Here is a 20140-nt window from a genome sequence, read left to right on the forward strand (position 1 = left end):
GTCTCCAGTCGTAGGTTTTTATAACATGCATTTTCCATGACATTTTTCAAGATCTCTGTATGCACGGATTTAATAAAAAATATTTTCACCAAAATAAACTTCTCTTTCCATTTCCCACAAACTTTTAAAAGTACCCTCGCATCCAGAACAATTCAGACCCAGTCCTATATCTTCCATTTATTCTTTGTCGTGAAATACTGCTGTTTGAGCCAGTTTTATGTTTCGGGGCCACAAATAACATCAAGCTCGTGAGGAAGAGCTCAGGTCTCAGAGTCATGGCTGGGGGGATGTTCAGTCTCCACAAGGGTTCAGCAGCTGCTCTTCAATTAGAGAAGAGCTGGGCCGGCTCTGTGGCTCAGTGGGTTAACACCCTGGCCTGAAGCGCCGGCATCCCATATGGGTGCCGGTTCGAGTCCCAGCTACTCCTCTTCCCATCCAGCTTTCTGCTATGGCCTGAGATAGCAGTAGCAGATGGCCCAAGTCCTTGGGTCCCTACATCCACATGGGAGTCCTGGAAGAAGCTCCTGGCTTCAGATTGGCGCAGCTCCGGCCGTTGCAGCTATAGCGGGAGTGAACCAGCAGATGGAAGACTTTTCTCTCTGTCTCTACCTCTCTCTGTAACTCTGTCTTTCAAATAAATAAGTCTTTTAAAAAAATAGAGAAAAGCTGTCACAGAAGCCCTCATTACAAACCGCAGGAACCAAGCACCTTTTGTGACTCGCTGGAGGTTCCACACAGCATCACCGTTTGCTGGAGGTGTTTCCAGTACCAATGGGGCTACAACATCTAAGAGCTCTATCACATTTTGCAGTGCAGATTGGACTTGTTACAGAGCATGGTTTTGCTCTGAACCTCATTCAAAACCATTGCCATCGTAAGTTACTTGTTAAGTAGGTCAGAGGAGCAGGCCCCCCTTTGATGTATGTTGCCTGCAAACCTCAAAAGGCTGCAAGTGTTGTGCCTCATTGTTCATGGTGGATGATGTAAAGTGAGAAAACTTCTCTTGTCAATGCCATATGCTCAGAAGCATAGGGCCGTTGGGCCATGGAAACTTTATTAATGTGATAAGCATCTGAAATTTAATAGGATTTATCTTCTACCATCTGACATAAATGTGTCTCATTAAGGTACTTGGGTTGATTGCTGTTTCCTTCTTTTTAAAATTTATTTATTTATTTACTTGAAAGTCAGAGTTACACAGAGAGAGGAAAAGACACACACACACACACACACACACACACACACAGAAAGAGAGAGAGAGAGAGGATCTTTCATCTGCTGGTTCACTCCCCAAATGGCTGCAACAGCCTGGGCTGGGCCAGGCTGAAGACAGGAATCAGGAGCTTCTTCTGGGTCTCCCAAGCAGGTGCAGTACTTGGGCCATCCTCCACTGCTTTCCCAAGCACATTAGAAGATGCAAAAATGTGATGTAAAAAAAATGTAAAAAAAAAAAAAAGATGTAAAAAAAGCTGGATCAGAAGTGGAGCAGCCAGGTCTTGAACCAGTGCCTGGATGAGATGCTGATGCTGCAGGTGCAGCTTTACTCACCAGGCTTCAGTGCTGGCCCCTGCTATTTCCTTCTAACCATACAATGACTGTACTATCATGAGTGTAACAGATCAGGGTGATGAGAACAATCACGGCCCCTCTGGACTACAATGAGAAAGATGGAGAGACCTGACTTCGCTCTCAATCTGGAGAGAAGAGAAAAGGAAAGTTACCGGAAAATGTCCTGTGGAGAAGACATCTTTGATAGAAGCCTCCACCTTCACCAGAGGAACAAAGCCAGCCTGTGTTGTACCTGCAGGAAGGGACTAAGGAGAGAAAAATAACCCACCATCATTTTAATTCTTCTTTCTGATCTCCTACTGGGCCTCCTCATTGGCGAATGCCAAGTGGAAGCCAAAGTAAGGGCAACTGTTGATGTATCCGTACCTGCCAGACTCTCAGGACACAGAGCAGGGCTAAGGAGTGTGGGCGTGCACAGACATTGTGAAGGTATCCAAAGTGTGGGAAGAGCAACATGAGAGATTGCCCTAGTGCTACAGGTAACATTAGTAGCGGATATTCAGAGGTGGGGGAGTGGGACAAATTAAATAGAATACCAATATTTTTGTTACATACAGTTGATTTTGTTATCTATAATGATAACAAGGATATAAAGAACTTATGTTGCAAACTGTCATGTGAACTGGATTGTAAGCTCTTTACAATAGAAGGCAATTGAATAAAGGACAGCAAAATACAGCATGGTGGAAGTGAGTTCTAATGTTGCACAGGGCTGCGGGGCGACTATAGACCACAGTAAGGTACTACATATACATATATATACATAATGTATTATGCATTAAGGATGGAGAGGGGGAGGCTGACTGCGGGACTGATCAGTTAACACTATACACATGTGCTGAAATGCAGCACTATGCCTCACAAAAATAACTATTACATATTAATAAGAAAAAGTTAAACTTTAAAATAGGTGAGACACTATGACTTTTAAATGAAGCTCTTTCCCCCCACTATCCAGCATTATAATTTGAAATTAACAGGTGCTTACTTAATTTTAGAAATAAAAAAGATTTTAAAATTGTAATTATATTTTTTTTCAAGGGCATAGAGAGAAGTTGACCAAATTGACACTACAATGGATCATAAAGCAAGTCTCTGCGAAGCTGGGTGGACTCAAAGTACAGAATAGGTTCTCTGGCCAGTGTGGAAATGAGCCAGCTACCAGTAATAATCAGACTGACCTAACCCTGAAATCAAAGGGAAACTCACAATGGGACTTAGGAAGTATTTTTCACTAAATTTATATTTAGAAGTAATTTGGGGCTGGCACTATGGCATGGCAGGTAAAGCTACTGCTTGCAGTGCCGGCATCCCATATGGGCACTGGTTTGAGTCCTGGCTACTCCACTTCCAATCCAGCTCTCTGCTGTGGCCTGGGAAGGCAGTGGAAGATGGCCCAAGTCCTTGAGCTCCTGCACCCACATGGGAGACCTAGAGGAAGCTCCTGGCTCCTAGCTTCAGATTGGCACAGCCCCAGCCATTGTGGTCATCTAGGGAGTGAACCAGCGGATGGAAGACCTCTCTCTCTCTGCCTCTGCTTCTCTGTAAATCTGCCTTTCAAATAAATAAATCTTTAAAAAAAAAAAAAAGGAAGTAAATTTATAGCCTTGAATCTGCCTGTTGGGGTGAAATTTTCTAAGTTTAATATAATCCAATTTGTCTAGTTTTCATTTTGTTGCTTGAGCTCTGGAGCCTTATCCAAAAACTCACTGCTTACACCAATTTCTTGAAGTGTTTTCTTCAGACAATTTCCTAGTTTTGGGTCTTACATTTTATGCTTTAATCCTTCTTGATTTGATTTTAATGTATGTAAGAATAAGGGATCTAATTTCACTCTTGTACATATGTATATCCAGTTCTGCCTACATTAGTTATTGAAAGTACTATTGTTTGTCCAATGTATGTTCATAACACCTTCAACAGAAATAAATTGGTTGGATATACAGGGATCAATTTCTGGGTTCTCTCTCTGTTCTGTTCACCAGTATGTACATTTTTATGTCAGTACCATACTGTTTTAATTACTATAGCTTTGTTGTATTCTTTAAAATTAGGTATTGATTTCAGCTTCTTTCTTTCTTCCTCTCCTTTCCTTCCTTCCTTTCTCCCTCCCTTCCTTCCTCCCTTCCTGCCATTTTTCTCTAATTTTATTTCTTTCTTTTTCTTCCTTTATTTTTTACTCAAGATGGCTTTGGCTAGTCCGGGTCTTCAATTACTTATGAATGTTAGATTGTCTTTTCTAATTCTGTAAAGAATGCAATTGGTGTTTTATTGAGATTTTGTTAAATTTGTACTTGCTCTAGGCAGTATAGACATTTTAATATCAATTTTTCCAATACATGAATAATGAATATCTTTCCCTTTTTCTATGTGTCTTTAATAATTTATTTTATTGGTGTTTTATAATTTTATTGTAGAGAAACTTTGCTTCTTTGACCATATTTATTGCTAAATATTTAATTTTTAGTACACAGTATTTTTTAAAAGCCAAAGGTTAATCTATTTAAAAATATAATCAAATTGAAAACTTATATCTGGAGATGTCAATCAAGAAAAAAAAATAGGAAGTCCAAAAGACCAATATCCAGAGTGGAAAAAGATATAAAAGATTTAGATGGACAGCCAAGAAAGGTACTTGTTGAAATATCATACATACAAAAAAAAAAAAAGAAAGAAAGAAAGCATGGAAAAGTGAGAGACTCAAGATGGTCACTCCAATACAAAAAAAAGATAAAAAAATCACAAAATCCAGATATGTCCTGGTTTTCAAATCCATTCACTGAGGAGTTAGTTGATGTCCAGGGGACATACCACATCAGGTATATATTTTAACCATTGTGCTAGTCCTACCACAAAGGGATCTGTTGCACTTACCCTGGTGACAGGACACTGGAGACAGAGTGCTATAGCTTGAACATGCTTTGTCCCCTCTAAAACTCATGTGAGATTTGCTTGCTTTTCAGGGATAGGGACTTTAAGAAGTGATTAGGTTGCTAAGAGAAACTAGTGCCTTGCTGGTGGAAGTGAGTTCTCATTCTGTGGTACTGGATTAGTTACCATGGAAGGAGGCTATGATAAAGTGAGGCTGCCCCTCGCATTGTACTGTGCTAAAATGACCGCTTATCTTCCTGCTTTCCAAAATGAGTTGAAGCATTAGAAGACCCTCACCAGAAGCCATACCATTGGACTTTCCAGTCTCCAGAATTATGAGTAAAAATAAATTGTAAATTACACAGCCTCAGGTATTCGGCTACATCAACAGAAAATGTACTAAGAGCAAAGGAACTATCAAACATTTTAAGGATTACTGGACACACTTTCTGAACGGACATTCATTCCTGAAGTGCTAACTCTCCTCATGGCTCCCCTGTTAGAATGGGAGTACCCGACTCTCACGTTATAAATATAGTCCTGGCCAAAATCCAACTTTTGTTTCCACAGAGTCAGCAGACCCACAAAAGGTGCTCTTTTCCCCTGAGTGCGAAATTGGGATTGACAATTGTCAGGTATAATAACCCTCACGTTGGGTTCTTTGCCTGAATAGTAAGAGATAAGAGTACCTCAAAAACCTAGTGGAAAATAGAATTCAAAGGTAAGTATATTTTAGTGCAAGAATCTTTTGGAAGTCATGTACAGTTTTTCTATAATACACATCCCAAAAATGTAATGTAAAGGAGTGAAATTGGCATTTTGAGATCTTACAACTGTTTACAGCCCTTGTGTCTACTGTTTAGGAACAGTGTTTTTCTTCTTCTTCCATCTGTTGAACTCTTTACTTAGCATTGGGTTAATCTGATAAGTATAAAGTAAACTTTAGAGTTTAAACCTTCATCTACTATGAAAGTAGATCACTGTAAAAGAGGGAATAAGAGAAGAATGAGGAGGAAGGGTAGGGGCATGGGAGGGAGGGAGGGTAGGGTAGGAAACATCACTATGTTCCATGAACTTTTTGAAGACCTTTTGTACTACAGTGAGGAGGGAGAAGTATGAACCTCTGAATCTGCCACTGCAGGGTAAGACTATAGATGAAAAGCAGCACTGAGTCCCAGGGAACACCCCAGAGACTGTGACTCTCTCAAAGCCCTAGCAGATGTAGAAGCAATGGTCCCTATACAACTCCATTTAATTGGCCAGTCTGGCAGAAGGCAGATGGATCCCGGGAAACGCCTGCAGCCCTCCATAGCCGCAGGCAAGCGTTATTAAGCCTGCTTACAGTTCTAAGATATGGTCCTTTAGCAGATAACTTAACACAGCCTCAGACACATGCCAGGCAGCCATTGACTCAGCAAATGACTTCTTTTCTAACCCAATCAGCAAAGACTATCAGAAACAGTTCACATTCTCATGAAACAGAAATGGTATTTACTCACAGTTTTGCTTTAGGACCATGTTAACTTTCCTAGCCTTTCGTAATATAGTCTGAAGAGATCTGGACCATTTAGAAATCCTGCGATTTTCACATTAAACCATCACATCAAAAATATTATGCTGCTCAGGCAGGATGAGCTAAGACCCTGTACTCCTGTGAGTGAGATAAAAACCTACAAGAAGCAAGAAACTGCTGTTTCATAAATGTATTAAGAGGTCCAGTGCTTAGGGGCATGTAGTGATGTCCCCAAGACAAATGTCTGCATTTGCTTCCTGTGTTACATAAGGAGGTACAGTTTCTGCCAGGCTTATTCATGTTACGGAGATAACATTTTATTCCTAGAAACACTGCTCCAGCTCAGGTATCAGTCCCCGAGTGGAAGCCATGTGATCTAGAAGACCTTATTACTTGGAAATATTAGTGGTGGAAGGTTAAATGTGGAGTTTATGGCCAGCAAACAACAGTAGGAGAATTACGAGGCTCCTGGAGCAAGGTTATGCAATCTTCATCAGATGATTACTGGAAATCAGCTCATACTGCGTTACTGAGCTCTTACTGTAAAGACAGAATGTTTGACCACAGGATAGCAAATGACTATTCATTTTAACCAGTACTGAATAACAGGTATGTGGACCCATTAGCAATCAATTCATCATGAGGTGAAAATGGCCTAACTTGGGGCAAGCTTTAATGGGACCAGGAAGTACAAGGCACCTGCCCATCCAGGTAGCCCAGACCTCACATCATCTCCTCCGGCTGAACCAGCATCTTCTCTACCTCAGGTACTCTCTGTGGCAATATGAAACATTCTCACATGGCCAGCTGAATGATTAGAAAAAGGGGCCACCCTAGTTTGCATCAGCCAAAAACAGACACAAGCTTCATTGCAGCCATTCTCAGGAGACGGCCTTGAAGGGCAAAGCCAACGGAAAATTCTCAAAATTGGTATAGCCTTGGGTGTGTACCTGGACATTTAGCTACATCAAAGGAGAAGCAGCCCACCTGCAGTGAGCACATATTAATAGACGGGTTGGCTTTTCAGGGTCCTGGAAGGAAAGCAGTTGATAGGGACCAGCATTGTGGCACAGTAGTAGGCTAAGCCTCCATCTGAGGTGCCAGCATCCCATATGGGTGCTGGTTCTAGTCCCGGCTGCTCCCTTTCTGATTCAACTTTCTGCTATGGCCTAGAAAAGCAGTGGGAGATGGCCCAGGTGCTTGGGCCCCTTCACCCACGTGGGAACCTGGAAGAAGCTTCAGGCTCGTGGCTTTGGATAGGCCCAGCTCCAGGCACTGCAGCCATTTGAGGAGTGAACCAGCAGATGGAAGACCTTTTTCTCCGTCTCCTCCTCTATCTGTAACTCCACCTCTCAAATAAATAAAATTTAAAAAAAGAAAAGAAAAAACAGTTGATAAACCAAAGACAAGGAGATCTGAGTTAGAAGCAAATGGTTAGACAAAGTAGGCAAGCATCAAAATCTACCATGGGATGGAAACTAAATATCCAGGTAGAAAAAATGACTCAGCTAGTTGGTGACAGTCAGTCTTTCCCAGTGCCTGTCCTCTGGGTTGGTATCAAGGGCATTTGAATAAATGACCACAATGGCAAAACCAGGAAGCATACACAGTTCCAACCACATGAGCCCTTTCAGTCTTGTAAGTTTTGCTTTATGTATTTGAGGTCTCTATTTTAGGTGCATATATTTTTATAACTGATCTTCCATCTTTATGAATTAAACTTTTTATAATTTTAATGTTATTATTTGACTCATAACAATTTTCAAATTAAAAACTATTTTTTCTGATACTAGGATAGCCATTCCACATCTCTTTTGTTAGCATTGTATACTTTTTCCAATCCTATTATTTTCAACAATTTGTGTCTTTGAATCTAAATTGTGTCTCTTATAGACAGCATAGAATTGGATCATATGTTTTTATTCTGCTAAATACCTTCATTTATGATATGCTAATCCATTTATATCAGAAGTAACTACTGATTATACAGGATTTACCGCTGCCATTTACAATTTGTTTTCTGCTTGTATTATGTCTGTTCTATACCACCATTCCTACATTAGATGCTAAATTGAAGGAAACTAGTTCAGATTAATTAATACCAACATAATTTCAACAGAAAACAAAAATGTGCTCCAGTACAGTTCCATTGTATCTCCATTCCTTTGTATTGTTATTATTGTCATAAAATTGTATCTATATATATGGCATATATTTTATGTTATTGTATTTTAAATCAGGTAGGAGAAAATGTTACTAACATACATTTGTAATATATTTTATATACAGTTACCAGTGTTGTTTATTTTTGTGGGTTCAAATTGCTGTCTAGTGTTCTTTCATCTCAACTTACAGGACTCTGTTTACATCTAAACATAATGTAGCAACTCTGGAAATCAGATTCCCCCTTCAAGTTTTGTCATTATTGACAGTCATCACTGGTGCTGCTGTTGTTTGCTTAATGCCTTCCTTAGACTTAGTTTGCAAAGTCAGTATTTGTTATTTGTGGCTTTTGAAATCTCTGTTCAGTTAGCACAGTAGTCACAACTTTTCTTACTTTCTTCAAACTGATAGATCTCCCAGTCATTTTGCTGTGTGTGTGTGTGTGTGTGTGTGTGACCATGTCTTCAATACTCTGGTAAGCAAGTTAGAATCCTGCCTTAACCTTCATTTCCTGATAGTGTACAGACTCAAGATCAGTGAGTGATGGAATACCAAGGCCTTTTAAGAATGAGAAGGTAGATTGAGGAGATCAAAGTTTCTTTGTTAGGACCACTGAAATATACCAAACACCCAGAATGATGCCTAACATGTAATAAAGTTCTCTACAAATGTACATGTAATGCATCTTAATTCCTTCAAATATAATTGTCTGGCAGACCAAGAAAGCTGGAAGTCATTCTGGTCTCTTACTTTCCATTAGCAGGGAAAGTAGTTAATAAAAAACTTAACTAATTGCAAACTACAAAATAGTGTAGTACTCTTTTTTGTTGTTCATTATTCTTAAAACACAATTACATATCATAACAAAATACATATAAACTTAACATCTATCATTTGGAATATTAACATTACAGATGAATTTTCTTATATCCTTATATATAATTCAGTACTCTCCAGATCCTATGTATTGAGAATATTTGTGAGTTAGGGGTAAATACATTACTCCGTAAGTGAAAAATGTCTAAGCAATGTATACATGGGATTGAAAGGAACTGTCCTCTGCCTTACCTTCTTCTAAAATATGTATGTTCACCTCCATATTATTTATTGAAGAAATATTTCTCAGTGTCTATTGTATTCTGGGCAACCTGGGTACTGGGGATAGAACGCTGAATAAAATCAAGTTCCTGTCCTTGTGTTGTGTACTTTATAATGGCAACCACTTCAAATCCTTTAACATTTTTGTTTGTTAATTAATCCCACATAACCACAAGGTGAGTATCTAATGCCCTTTCTTGATCTATCAAATTTTAGACCTCATTTATCAATCTATCTGCCCACTCACCTATCTATGTATCACTCTGTTTTAGTTCTTCTATTGGTAGGGTTGCTATATATTACCTAATCTGCACATTTTTAAAAGGAAAGAGTGCTATTAATACATATGCCAAGATAAAGGGCAATAATTGATACTATGGCAAGAATATTTTTCATTGGTTACTTAAACTCTAAGAAACATACTGACAATCTTTGTTGCTTCAGATATTCCCTACCTTTTCTTTAAACAGTCCTTCTCTTCCCCTTTAACTGCCAATGTTTTAACTCTGTTTTTACTCTTATATTGCCAAAATGAGTATATTTAAAAATCTAAGCCATATGTATGTTTCCAATGCCTTGCCTAGAGTTGATCCTAAATGGAAAAATCAGTAAATGCACTTATTATTTCTAGGACTTTGCAAATATTTTTTCACTACAGTTCTAGAAGTTGTGCTTTTATCTTAGAGGGTTTTTTATGGGGTTTTGCTTTTTTATCTTAGAGTTCCTAATTGCCTGTCTTTTTAAATTCTTGCCAACGTGGAGCAAGCTTTTAATTGTCAGGTTTTGTTTCACTCCTCCTTTCAATTAACTGTTCTTTCAAATCCTCCACCTTGCTATGTTAGTTGCCACTTCTTCCTCTGGGGTTTCTTTAAGTCCTTCCTCTGCGAGTAAGCCTTCTATTCCATTCATGGTGTGTGACACCCTTCCTTTAGTGTGATGTTGAGGAAAGGAGACAAGTGCATCTTTAATGTTAAATCTCTTGAAAATTATAAAAATGAATCTATGTTTTTCTTGTCACTTCAAGAATTAAGTCATAATTACTTACTTCTATAATGAAGACATAAATATACATCCTTCCTCCTGAATACCTCTTCCAGCTTTCCAGTTTTGCTTATAGGATTTAAGAGTTCTGTTTCTGAAGACCATAGTTTATATTAAATATTTGATAGGTTTTTATTTATTTTGTGGATACTTTTACATTTGAACCCTCTTTTCAACTATAGAACAAAAGTCACTGGGCCAGTTTGATTTTCGATTGACTCTAATCTCACTGTACCTTCTTGGGGGAGGGGTACACCATGTTGTTTCTGAAATTCCTGTGAAACCACAGGCTTATGCATCAGGATGAGGACAGGCACAGTTCTCACAGATGTCAAGGCAGTGTGGTGTCCCACTGTTGGATTGATTTATTTTCTGTTCATTTTACCTTATTGAGAGAGAGAGAGAACTACCATCTACTGATTCATTCCCCAAATACCTACCATGGCTGGGACTGGGCTGGGGCCAACACCAAGAGCCAGAAACTCATACAGAGTCTCCCAAATGGGTAGTCAGAATCCAATCATCAGATCCACCACCCCTGTCTCTTGGAGTGTACGTTAGCAGGAAGCTGGCATCAGGAACCAGATCTGGAAATCTAATCCAGGTACGCTCATTGGGGACACAGGCATCTTAACCACCTAACTAAATGCTCCACCATGCTTTTTCTAACTTTGCTACTATAAACAATTTCTAATAGCAGTTTCTAAGAGAGCTTCTAAGGCTATATTATGACTTTGGAGTCAAATTCTCCTAGGTACAAATCCAGCTCCACTGTAACCAGCTGTGCAAACCAATTAAAAATGCCTTCCAGCCTCAGTCTCTTCATCTGAAAAGTGATGGCAATAGTACCTGCCGCAGACAGTCACCATGAAGATAAATTAGCTATAGCATACGAAGTGCCTCTCACAGTGACTGGCGTGTGATAAATCTCTAAGTGCTGGCTCTTGGTATTCTAAACTGTGCTTGGAAACATCTTCTCCATGAAGGCATGTTGGTCACCATACAGGATTAAGATCTTATCAGGAAGGTCTGCATGTGGGAGCTATAATGGAGAGTCTATGATTCAGAGAGCAAATGCCCTGTCTTCCCGAGTCACTGTCATTTCCTGAGCATCTAGGACAGTGTATGGCAGACGGTCAGACTAAGCAAACAGCATCTCTGGAGTAAATAAAAGGACAAGCAACTTCCTCCTCCTTTTCCTCCCCCTCCCCCTCCTCCTGGCTCCTCCTTCCCTCTCTCTTCCCTTCTCTTTCTTCTTCTCCTCCTTCTTCTTCTCTTTCAGTTGCCAAGTTTTATTTAAGAACTTTTGCAAAATATTCCACACAAAATGAGTTTCAATCTTCATCTTCCTCCTCTTTTTCATCCTGGTTCATCTGAAAGTAATACAATTTGTATCTCTCTTTGCTGTTGGCAACCCCATGCAAACAATCAAGTAGATTACTCATCTTCAAATATGTTTGGTGAGATATTTCAAATACATTTTGGGAAAAAGGCACCTCAGAAGGCACAATGATGTTGCTCTTGCTCCTGTCAATGGTCACAACCCCTCCCCTGAGGTACCCGCTTTTCCATTCACTTTGATTGGTTCTTGGAGAAAGTGCCCAAAATTGGCAGCATCCATGATTCCATCTTCTACAGGATAGATGTAGTCAAGTGCGATCTTCAGAACCTGCTTGTGTGTGTGTGTGTGTGTGTGTGTGTGACCTTTCACCACAAACTTTCTCCCCAGTACCATACTGGCAGCAGAACTTCTAAACTGAAGATAACTCTGCTTGAAACCTGGATCAACCAGTTCCTGGCTATGTGACTTTTGGACATTCACAGAATTTTTCTGTCTTAATTTTTTCAGCTATGAAAAAATATTATACTTATTTCTAACTTACAGAATTAGTCACATAAAATAAGTATTTCAATTCTTCATAAATCCCACATCAAGATTCAAATGTCAGTGTGACTGCTTTGGCCACAAAGGAAAATAAAATAGAGCTTTAAAAAGTGCCGGCGCCGCGGCTCACTAGGCTAATCCTCCGCCTTGCGGCGCCGGCACACTGGGTTCTAGCCCTGGTCGGGGCGCCGGATTCTGTCCCAGTTGCCCCTCTTCCAGGCCAGCTCTCTGCTATGGCCCGGGAGTGCAGTGGAGGATGGCCCAAGTGCTTGGGCCCTGCACCCCATGGGAGACCAGGAGAAGTACCTGGCTCCTGCCTTCGGATCAGCGCGGTGCGCCGTCCGCAGCGGCCATTGGAGGGTGAACCAACGGCAAAGGAAGGCTTTTCTCTCTGTCTCTCTCTCTCACTGTCCACTCTGCCTGTCAAAAAAAAAGTGATAATTATCCTTGGTTTTGGTCCATTTCTATCATTACAAAACTTGTGGTCTATAAACTCTGTTTGGAAACATCCAGAGTGGAAGTCTGAGCTCCTCTTCCCTCATCTTATGAACACCAAGCTGTCAGCTCTGGCTCTAAGAGCTTGTCTTCATCCATGCCTCTAGAACTCTGGTTTGAGTTTTAACTTGATGTGCTTGGTGTCTGAATTTAGTATATCTATGATATTATATGACTCTCTGGTTCTCAGTGCCTTTGGCTGAGTCAGTTTAGAATCCCTCACCCTGGTTCCTACCTTAGGCACCCAGCACCCAGCCATGACACCCTGAACTCCCACATAGTCCACGCCTCCCAAACACACATGTGTAGCAAATCAAAAAAATAAATAAATAAATAATGGACCCCATTAGGCCAAGTTTCTAAATCAGACCTATGTAAAGGTGACACTTTCCATTCAGTTCAAAAGGATTTGTGACAAAGGAAAACTCTAACAAACCCTATGAATTTTTAAAATTTGGTATTACCCAATAGAGTAGATTATAAAATTGGATATAGACAAGTGCTTGGTGTAGTGTACTGGAAGGAAAACAGTGACTCTCTCTGCATATTGGAATGAGTTGAATTAGAGACAGACTCCCAAGGGAGAGTTTAGACTCAGCCCCAAAAGTTCAGTAAAGACATCTGCTCAAATGAGGACATCTGCTCAATAAAAGCAAGGCAGTGAGGGTGTAAAAGAAAAGCCATTATTGGAATTAATTTAACAAATAGCTGAGAGAATTAGTACAGCAGCAAGCGCCTTAATAAGTGCTGTTAGAACCCCTAATATTCTATAGGCTCTATACACATATTTCATATATCATATTCAGCTAAAAGGCACAATGTTAAAACAAATGTCCTATACAGAGGATTTTATCCATAAACATCATGTGTTCTTAGCAAGAACTCAGCTCTGTACTGGATCCTATAACAATTATATAATAATAATTTCTACTGTACAATTAAAATGATTTGGGAAATACAAGATATAAAACAGAGATGAGAACAAAAGACAAGACCCGTAACAGGCATTTAATTAACACTTCCAGGGTAATTAGTGAATTCAATATGTGACAAATATTTGTTGATTACCTTTAGCATTCCATGTATTGTCCTATGCACTGAAGTCCTAGAAATAAACACAATATCTACATACCTACCTTTCTGGACATTATATTCAAAGAGGTTGGGATAGACACTGTAACGCACATTCCGCTAAGTGCAGAGTTAGCAGAAGGATGTGGCTAGGGGAGACCACTCTATAGAGGACTCATTAGAGAATTCTTCATGAAGAATCCGAGCCATGTAAGAGTTTGAGTCCCAAACACAGGGGACAGAGAGCAAGGCAGCATGAGTTTGATGTGCATGAGACCAGAGTGTGGAACAAGCGTGGCTAGGGCAGAATATGCTAGTGGGAACTGGAGGGTGCTGAGTTGGGGGAGGAAGTCAGAGCCTGACTTGCAGAGCCCTTCATAACTTACAGTTAAAATGTAGGGGTTCAGAGAAGGGGACTCAGGTAAGCACGCTCTCTTGGAACGGGATATCAATGGACACTTCCTCTGTGACCTTAGTACATGACCAACAGCTCACAGTTAAAAACAGTAGGATCAAAGGATGCTCACCTGCTGGAACCTGCCATCTTTCCTCTCAAAAAAATGGAAGACCCAATGCTTTCATCCTTATCTCCATCATCCCAACCAGCCCACAGAGAAGACTAAAATTTTGGAAAAGGTGTTGCTATCATGTACAGACCAACAGGGTTACATTTTCCCACCCTCATCATGAGAGAGGACTACTCCTACTCTAATGAAAGTAAAATAGTATCTCTGAGAACTATACCAAGATCCTGGGTGTGCCTCTGGGAAGAGAACTGACAACTTTCTGGTTAGGATGCTTAGCTGAGCTGCAGGTATCTGTGCCTCTAGTTCTGCCACTAGAGTAGAGATGGCAGAACTCTACCATCTGGGGTTGCAGAGGACTCTGGAGACTCCTGGAATATGTATGTGTAGAGTCACCAGCTCCCACCCAGCCATCCCTGAAAATAGAGTGGTGACTTGATCCGCAGTAAAAAGGGGAATATAAGAAACAAAGAGTGAAAAGGTTCACAGTAAGCCATATATATAAATGTGGCCACTCTCACCCCGCATCCCTCTTGCACACTGCTGGTCCACTGTCACAGACTCTTATAAGTTACCCCATCTGCTATCAAAGGACATTAGACTTAGACAACTTCATGTGAGTGTGGGAGCATGAGGAAAATTATGCTTGCTGGTTATGGGGTATGACAGAACTTGTCATACACTTCCGTGTGGAATGAGTAACTAGGGTCACCCATCACTCTTGCATGTGTGCTACTTATCAAAAATCTTTTATGAGTCAACATTTGGATGGCAGGTATGCCCAAGAGTTGTCAAAAACCCCAGAACAAATAATAACAAAATCAGAAGACTGACACTATCTGACTTCAAGACTTCCTATAAGCCCACAGTAACCAAGACTGTAAGTTATTGACGGAAAAACAGACACAAAGATCCCTGGAACAGAATAGTGAGCCCAGAAATAGACTTATAAAAATATTTTCAACTGATCTTTGACAAAGGAACAAGTGCAATTCAATGGAGAAAGGATAGTCTTTTCAGCTGGAACAATTGGATAACCACATGCAAAAAAAAAAAATGTATCTAAATGTAAACCTTACTCCTTTAACAAAATAGATTAAAATATACCACAGACCAAAATGTAAAACATAAAGCCATGAAAATTCTAGAAGATAGCATAGGGGAACTCTAGATGACCTCAGATGTGACAATGACACTTTAAGTACACAAATAGCAAGATCCATAGAAGAAAATATTAACAAGTTATACTTCATGAAAATTCAAAACTTCTACTTGCAAAAAGGAGTCAAGATATTACAAAGGCAAGCCAGGAGACAAGCTAGGAGAAAATATTTACAAAATAAATACCTGATAGAGGATTTTTGTTCAAAATATAAAAGGAAAATTTAAAATTCATCAATAGGAAAATAAACAACCATATTAAAAATGGGCAAAATATCTAAGATATTTGTCATCAAAAAGATACAGAAATGGCAACTGAGCATATGAAAAGATGCTCCCCATAATATGTCACCCTGCAATTGTACATTAGAACAATGAGATGCCACTGCATACTTATTAGGATGGAATAAGCCGGAACACTGACAACACCAAACACTGCAAGGGTGAGGAGCAACAAGAACCATTGCTCACTGGTAGGAATGCAAAATGGCAGTCACCTAGGAAGACAGTTTGTTATTGTGCTTAATAATAAACATAACAATAAACCTAAATAAATAAATAATAAACATAATAAAATTGTATGACAGTCCTATCATACTATCCAGCAAATAAACTTCTAGGTACTTCCTCAAATGTTTGGGAGGCTTACCTCCACAGAGAAAAATGCAAGTGAATGTTTACAGCATTTTTATTTCATAGTTGTCAAAGACTGGAAGCAATCCAGTATCTTTCAAAAGGAGAACGAATAAACAAATTATGGTATACCCATATAATGTAATCTCATTCAATAATAAAAATGAATGAGTTTTTAAAAAGAAAGGAGCTACCAAGGCACAACATAACACAGAGGAAACTTACATGTATTACTTAATCTTAAATGTATTACTAAATTAAAGAAACCAATCTGAAAAGGTTAAACCATATTGTATGATTCTAACTATACATTTATAACATTCTGGAAAAAAAGCAGAAATACAAGGATTTTCTTCTGCAGTATTTTTCACAAGAGTCAAGATAAGGAATCAACATAAATGATCATCAAAGGATGAATAAAGAAAATGTGACAGATAGATATATAATATATACATGTATAGAATGGAATACCATTTAAGAAAAGAAAGTGAATCTGTTCATTTTCAACCACAGGGATGCGTCTGCAGAACATTCTGGTGAATGAAATAAGCCAGGAAAGAACAAGTACTGTACAGTCCCATTCACATGTGAAATCTTAAAAAAAAAAAGTTGCTCTTATAAAAGTTGAATAGAGGCCGGCGCCGTGGCTCACTAGGCTAATCCTCCGCCTTGCGGCGCCAGCACACCAGGTTCTAGTCCCGATCGGGGCACCGGATTCTGTCCCGGTTGCCTCTCTTCCAGGCCAGCTCTCTGCTGTGGCCAGGGAGTGCAGTGGAGGATGGCCCAAGTACTTGGGCCCTGCACCCCATGGGAGACCAGGAGAAGTACCTGGCTCCTGCCATCGGGTCAGCGCGGTGCGCCAGCCGCAGTGCGCCGGCCATGGCGGCCATTGGAGGGTGAACCAACAGCAAAGGAAGACCTTTCTCTCTGTCTCTCTCTCTCACTGTCCACTCTGCCTGTCCAAAAAAAAAAAAAAAGTTGAATAGAATAGTGGTTACCAGAACCTGGAAAGGTTATGGGGGAACAAAAGGTGAGGAAAGGTTGATCAATGAGTACAATGTTACAGTTAGAGAGCAGAAATGATTCTGATATTTATTTCATAGTAGGGTGACTACAGCTGGTAATAATGCATTAAATGTCTTAAAACTAGAAGAAAGGATTTTTAATGTTTTGACTACAAAGAAATGATAAATGATCAAAGAAGTGGATATGGAAATTACCCTGATTTGACAATTACTCATGTTTTACATATATTAAAACATTACATGTATCATACAAAAACATAGTTACTGTGTCAATAGAAGATTTTAGATAATCTGATCCATGAGAATCATAAGCCATTAACACATAAAGAATCTATTTTAAAACAGTATCTAAGAAATCTATCCCAATATTGCTACAGTATTTAAAAATTTTTAAAGCTCCATAGTCACACCTCCAGAAATATCCTTCTCAAAATTAAAAATTATTAAGAAATTATTTGTGATTTCAGATTTGCCAAGAGCAACTACCGCTGCTTTAAAGTATATTAATTAAAAGTAAGTTGCTAGATTTATTATACACTGTTAGCGGAAATATTGATACCAAAAAATTATTTTGCAAAAAAGTTAGATTTGTATGATCAAAGCTGCACATTAATAAAGTAGCATTTTTACTTTATTATATAAAAATGACACAAAAATATTTTATGTGATTTGTAAACTGAAATTGTTATTTGTGTATCACTATTTTTTAAAGCTTTTATTTATTTGTTTGAGAGAGGGAATTAGGGGGAGGAGGACAGAGAGAGATCTTCCATCTGCTGATTCACTCTCTAAATGGCTACAGTGGCCACGGCAGGGCTAGACCAAAACCAGGAGCGAGGAGCTTTTTCTAGGTCTCCTACGCAGATGCAGGGGCCCAAGCACTTGGACCATCATCTACTGCTTTCCCAGGCCGTAACCAGAGAGCTGGATCAGAAGTGCAGCAGCCAGGACACAAACTGGAGCCCATATGGGATGAGAGCACCACAGGCGGAGGCTTAGCCTACTAGGCCACAGCATATTACACTTTAAAAGGAATAAATTCAATCCTATAAGGAAGGTGCTGTAGGTATCACTATCTAAAAAACTGATGTCTTTTTAATTGATGAATGAAACTTCTGTATATTTATGGAATAAAATGTGATTTTTTGGTCTATGTATATGTAACAGAAATTTTAGAATGAATCTAGCACATCTATCATTTTGCCAAATTATTGCTTTCAGTGAGAATATTAAAATCTATTCTTTTAGTAATTTTAAATATAGAATGCACTATAATTAACTATGTTCAAAATGGAGTATATCTAAAAATATTTGCAAACCATAAATGTAATAGAAATTAATCTCAAAATACGTCTAAAACATTCAAATGTCTCAATAGCAAGAAAATAAACTTATTAAAAACTGAAGAAAGTTACATGTAAAGGAAAATCAATTAAATTAACATCAGATGTCTCAGTGGAAATCCTACAGGCCAGAAAAGAGTGAGATGATATATTCAAGGCCTTAAAAGGAAAAAAATTTCCAATCAAGAATATTATATCCAGCAAAGCTATCCTTTAAAAGTGAAAGAGAAATAAAGTGTTTTACAGATAAGCAAAAACCGAGAGAAAGTACCACCAGCCAACCACTATCACAAGAAAACAAATTCTGGAGAAATCTGGAAAGAAGGATTTGATCATGAAGTTATATCCTGTTCAGAGCACGTCAAGTCTTATGGGCCACGTTCTCTAAATGGTTCAACTGTCTGGTCTAAGCTCAAATGCCATCTCCAAGACAAGACAGGCTCACCTGCTGTTCCCTTGTGACACCCTGGCCTCTCCCTCTGCACTCAAAATGACATGTTCCAGATGTTCGTGGTCTAGCCCTGGTCTACTCAAGAGACATTTAAAGAGACATTATATCTAGCATCTCTTCTTGTTATCCCATTAAAATGAGCTTAGGGAATCCTTGAAAAATAGGTGACCTCAAGCACAGGGAAGGGAAAAAACAAAGTGAGCCTTAGGCAGTTCTGAAGGGCATCCTGGATTAGGAATAAACATCAAGAAAACACACGGTATCACCGAATTCACTAGCAGAGCAGGTAGAATCATTATCCTATCTACAAAATGACAGATCTTAATTCTTATCCTTGAATGTAGCCTTGAATGTAAACAGATTAAATTTACCAACCAAAAGACTTAGCTTGGCTGAGTGGATAAAAAAACCATGACCCCCCTATATGTTGCTTATGAGAAACTTCACAAAAAAAAAAAAAAAAAAAAAAAAGATACATACAGACTGAAAGTGAAGGGTTGGAAAAAGATATACCAGGCAAACGGAAACCAAAAGTGAGAAGGCTTAGCTATCCTGATATCAGATAAAACAGATTTTAAATTAAAATCTATAAAAAAGAATAAAGAAGGACATTATATTTTGATAAAAGGTTCAATTCAGCAAGAATATGTAACAATCATAATTATACATACACCCAACACAAGACCACCAAGATAACACACAAAATATCATTAGACCCTATGGGAGAGATAGGCTCCAATACAATAATAGTGGGTGGCTTCAACATCCCACTTTCATCAATGGACAGATCATCCAGACAAAAAATCAATAAAAATACATGGGAGTTGAAACACACTGTTAAGCAATAGACCTAACAGACATTTATAGGACGTTTCACCCAACACCTACAGAATACACATTCTTCTCACCAGCATATGGAACATTTTCTAGAACAGAACACATATTAGGACAGAAGCCAAGTCTCAGCAAAGCTAAAAAGACTGAAACCATACCTTGTATTATCTCAGGCCATAAAGGGATAAATCTAGAAATCAACAAGAAGAACTATAGGACATTCATAAATACTTGGAAATTAAACAACATGCTACAGAATAATCAACAGATTGTTGAAGAAATTAAAAAGTAAATCAAGGCCGGCACCGTGGGTCAACAGGCTAATCCTCCACCTAGCAGCACCGGCATACCAAGTTCTAGTCCCGGTCGGGGCACCGGATTCTGTCCCGGTTGCCCCTCTTCCAGGCCAGCTCTCTGCTATGGCCCGGGAGTGCAGTGGAGGATGGCCCAAGTGCTTGGGCCC

General features: G+C 39.2%; 1 long non-coding RNA gene across 16 annotated transcripts in view; it reads right to left on the reverse strand.

Annotated features, from left to right (window-relative positions):
* The window catches only part of LOC138844427 (uncharacterized), a 204726-nt gene that overhangs the window by 106626 nt on the left and 77960 nt on the right, over positions 1-20140 (reverse strand). For 2 of the 16 annotated variants that reach the window (XR_016216319.1, XR_016216308.1), the window contains one exon: positions 1722-1814. The exons of the other annotated variants lie outside the window; for them this stretch is intronic. This is a non-coding gene — a long non-coding RNA (uncharacterized LOC138844427). The remainder of the gene's footprint in view (positions 1-1721; positions 1815-20140) is intronic. 16 annotated transcript variants of the gene reach the window in all.

Source organism: Oryctolagus cuniculus, chromosome 11 (assembly GCF_051225735.1).
Source record: "Oryctolagus cuniculus isolate XC-2025 breed Fujian yellow rabbit chromosome 11, ASM5122573v1, whole genome shotgun sequence".
Classification (NCBI taxonomy): Eukaryota; Metazoa; Chordata; class Mammalia; order Lagomorpha; family Leporidae; genus Oryctolagus; species Oryctolagus cuniculus.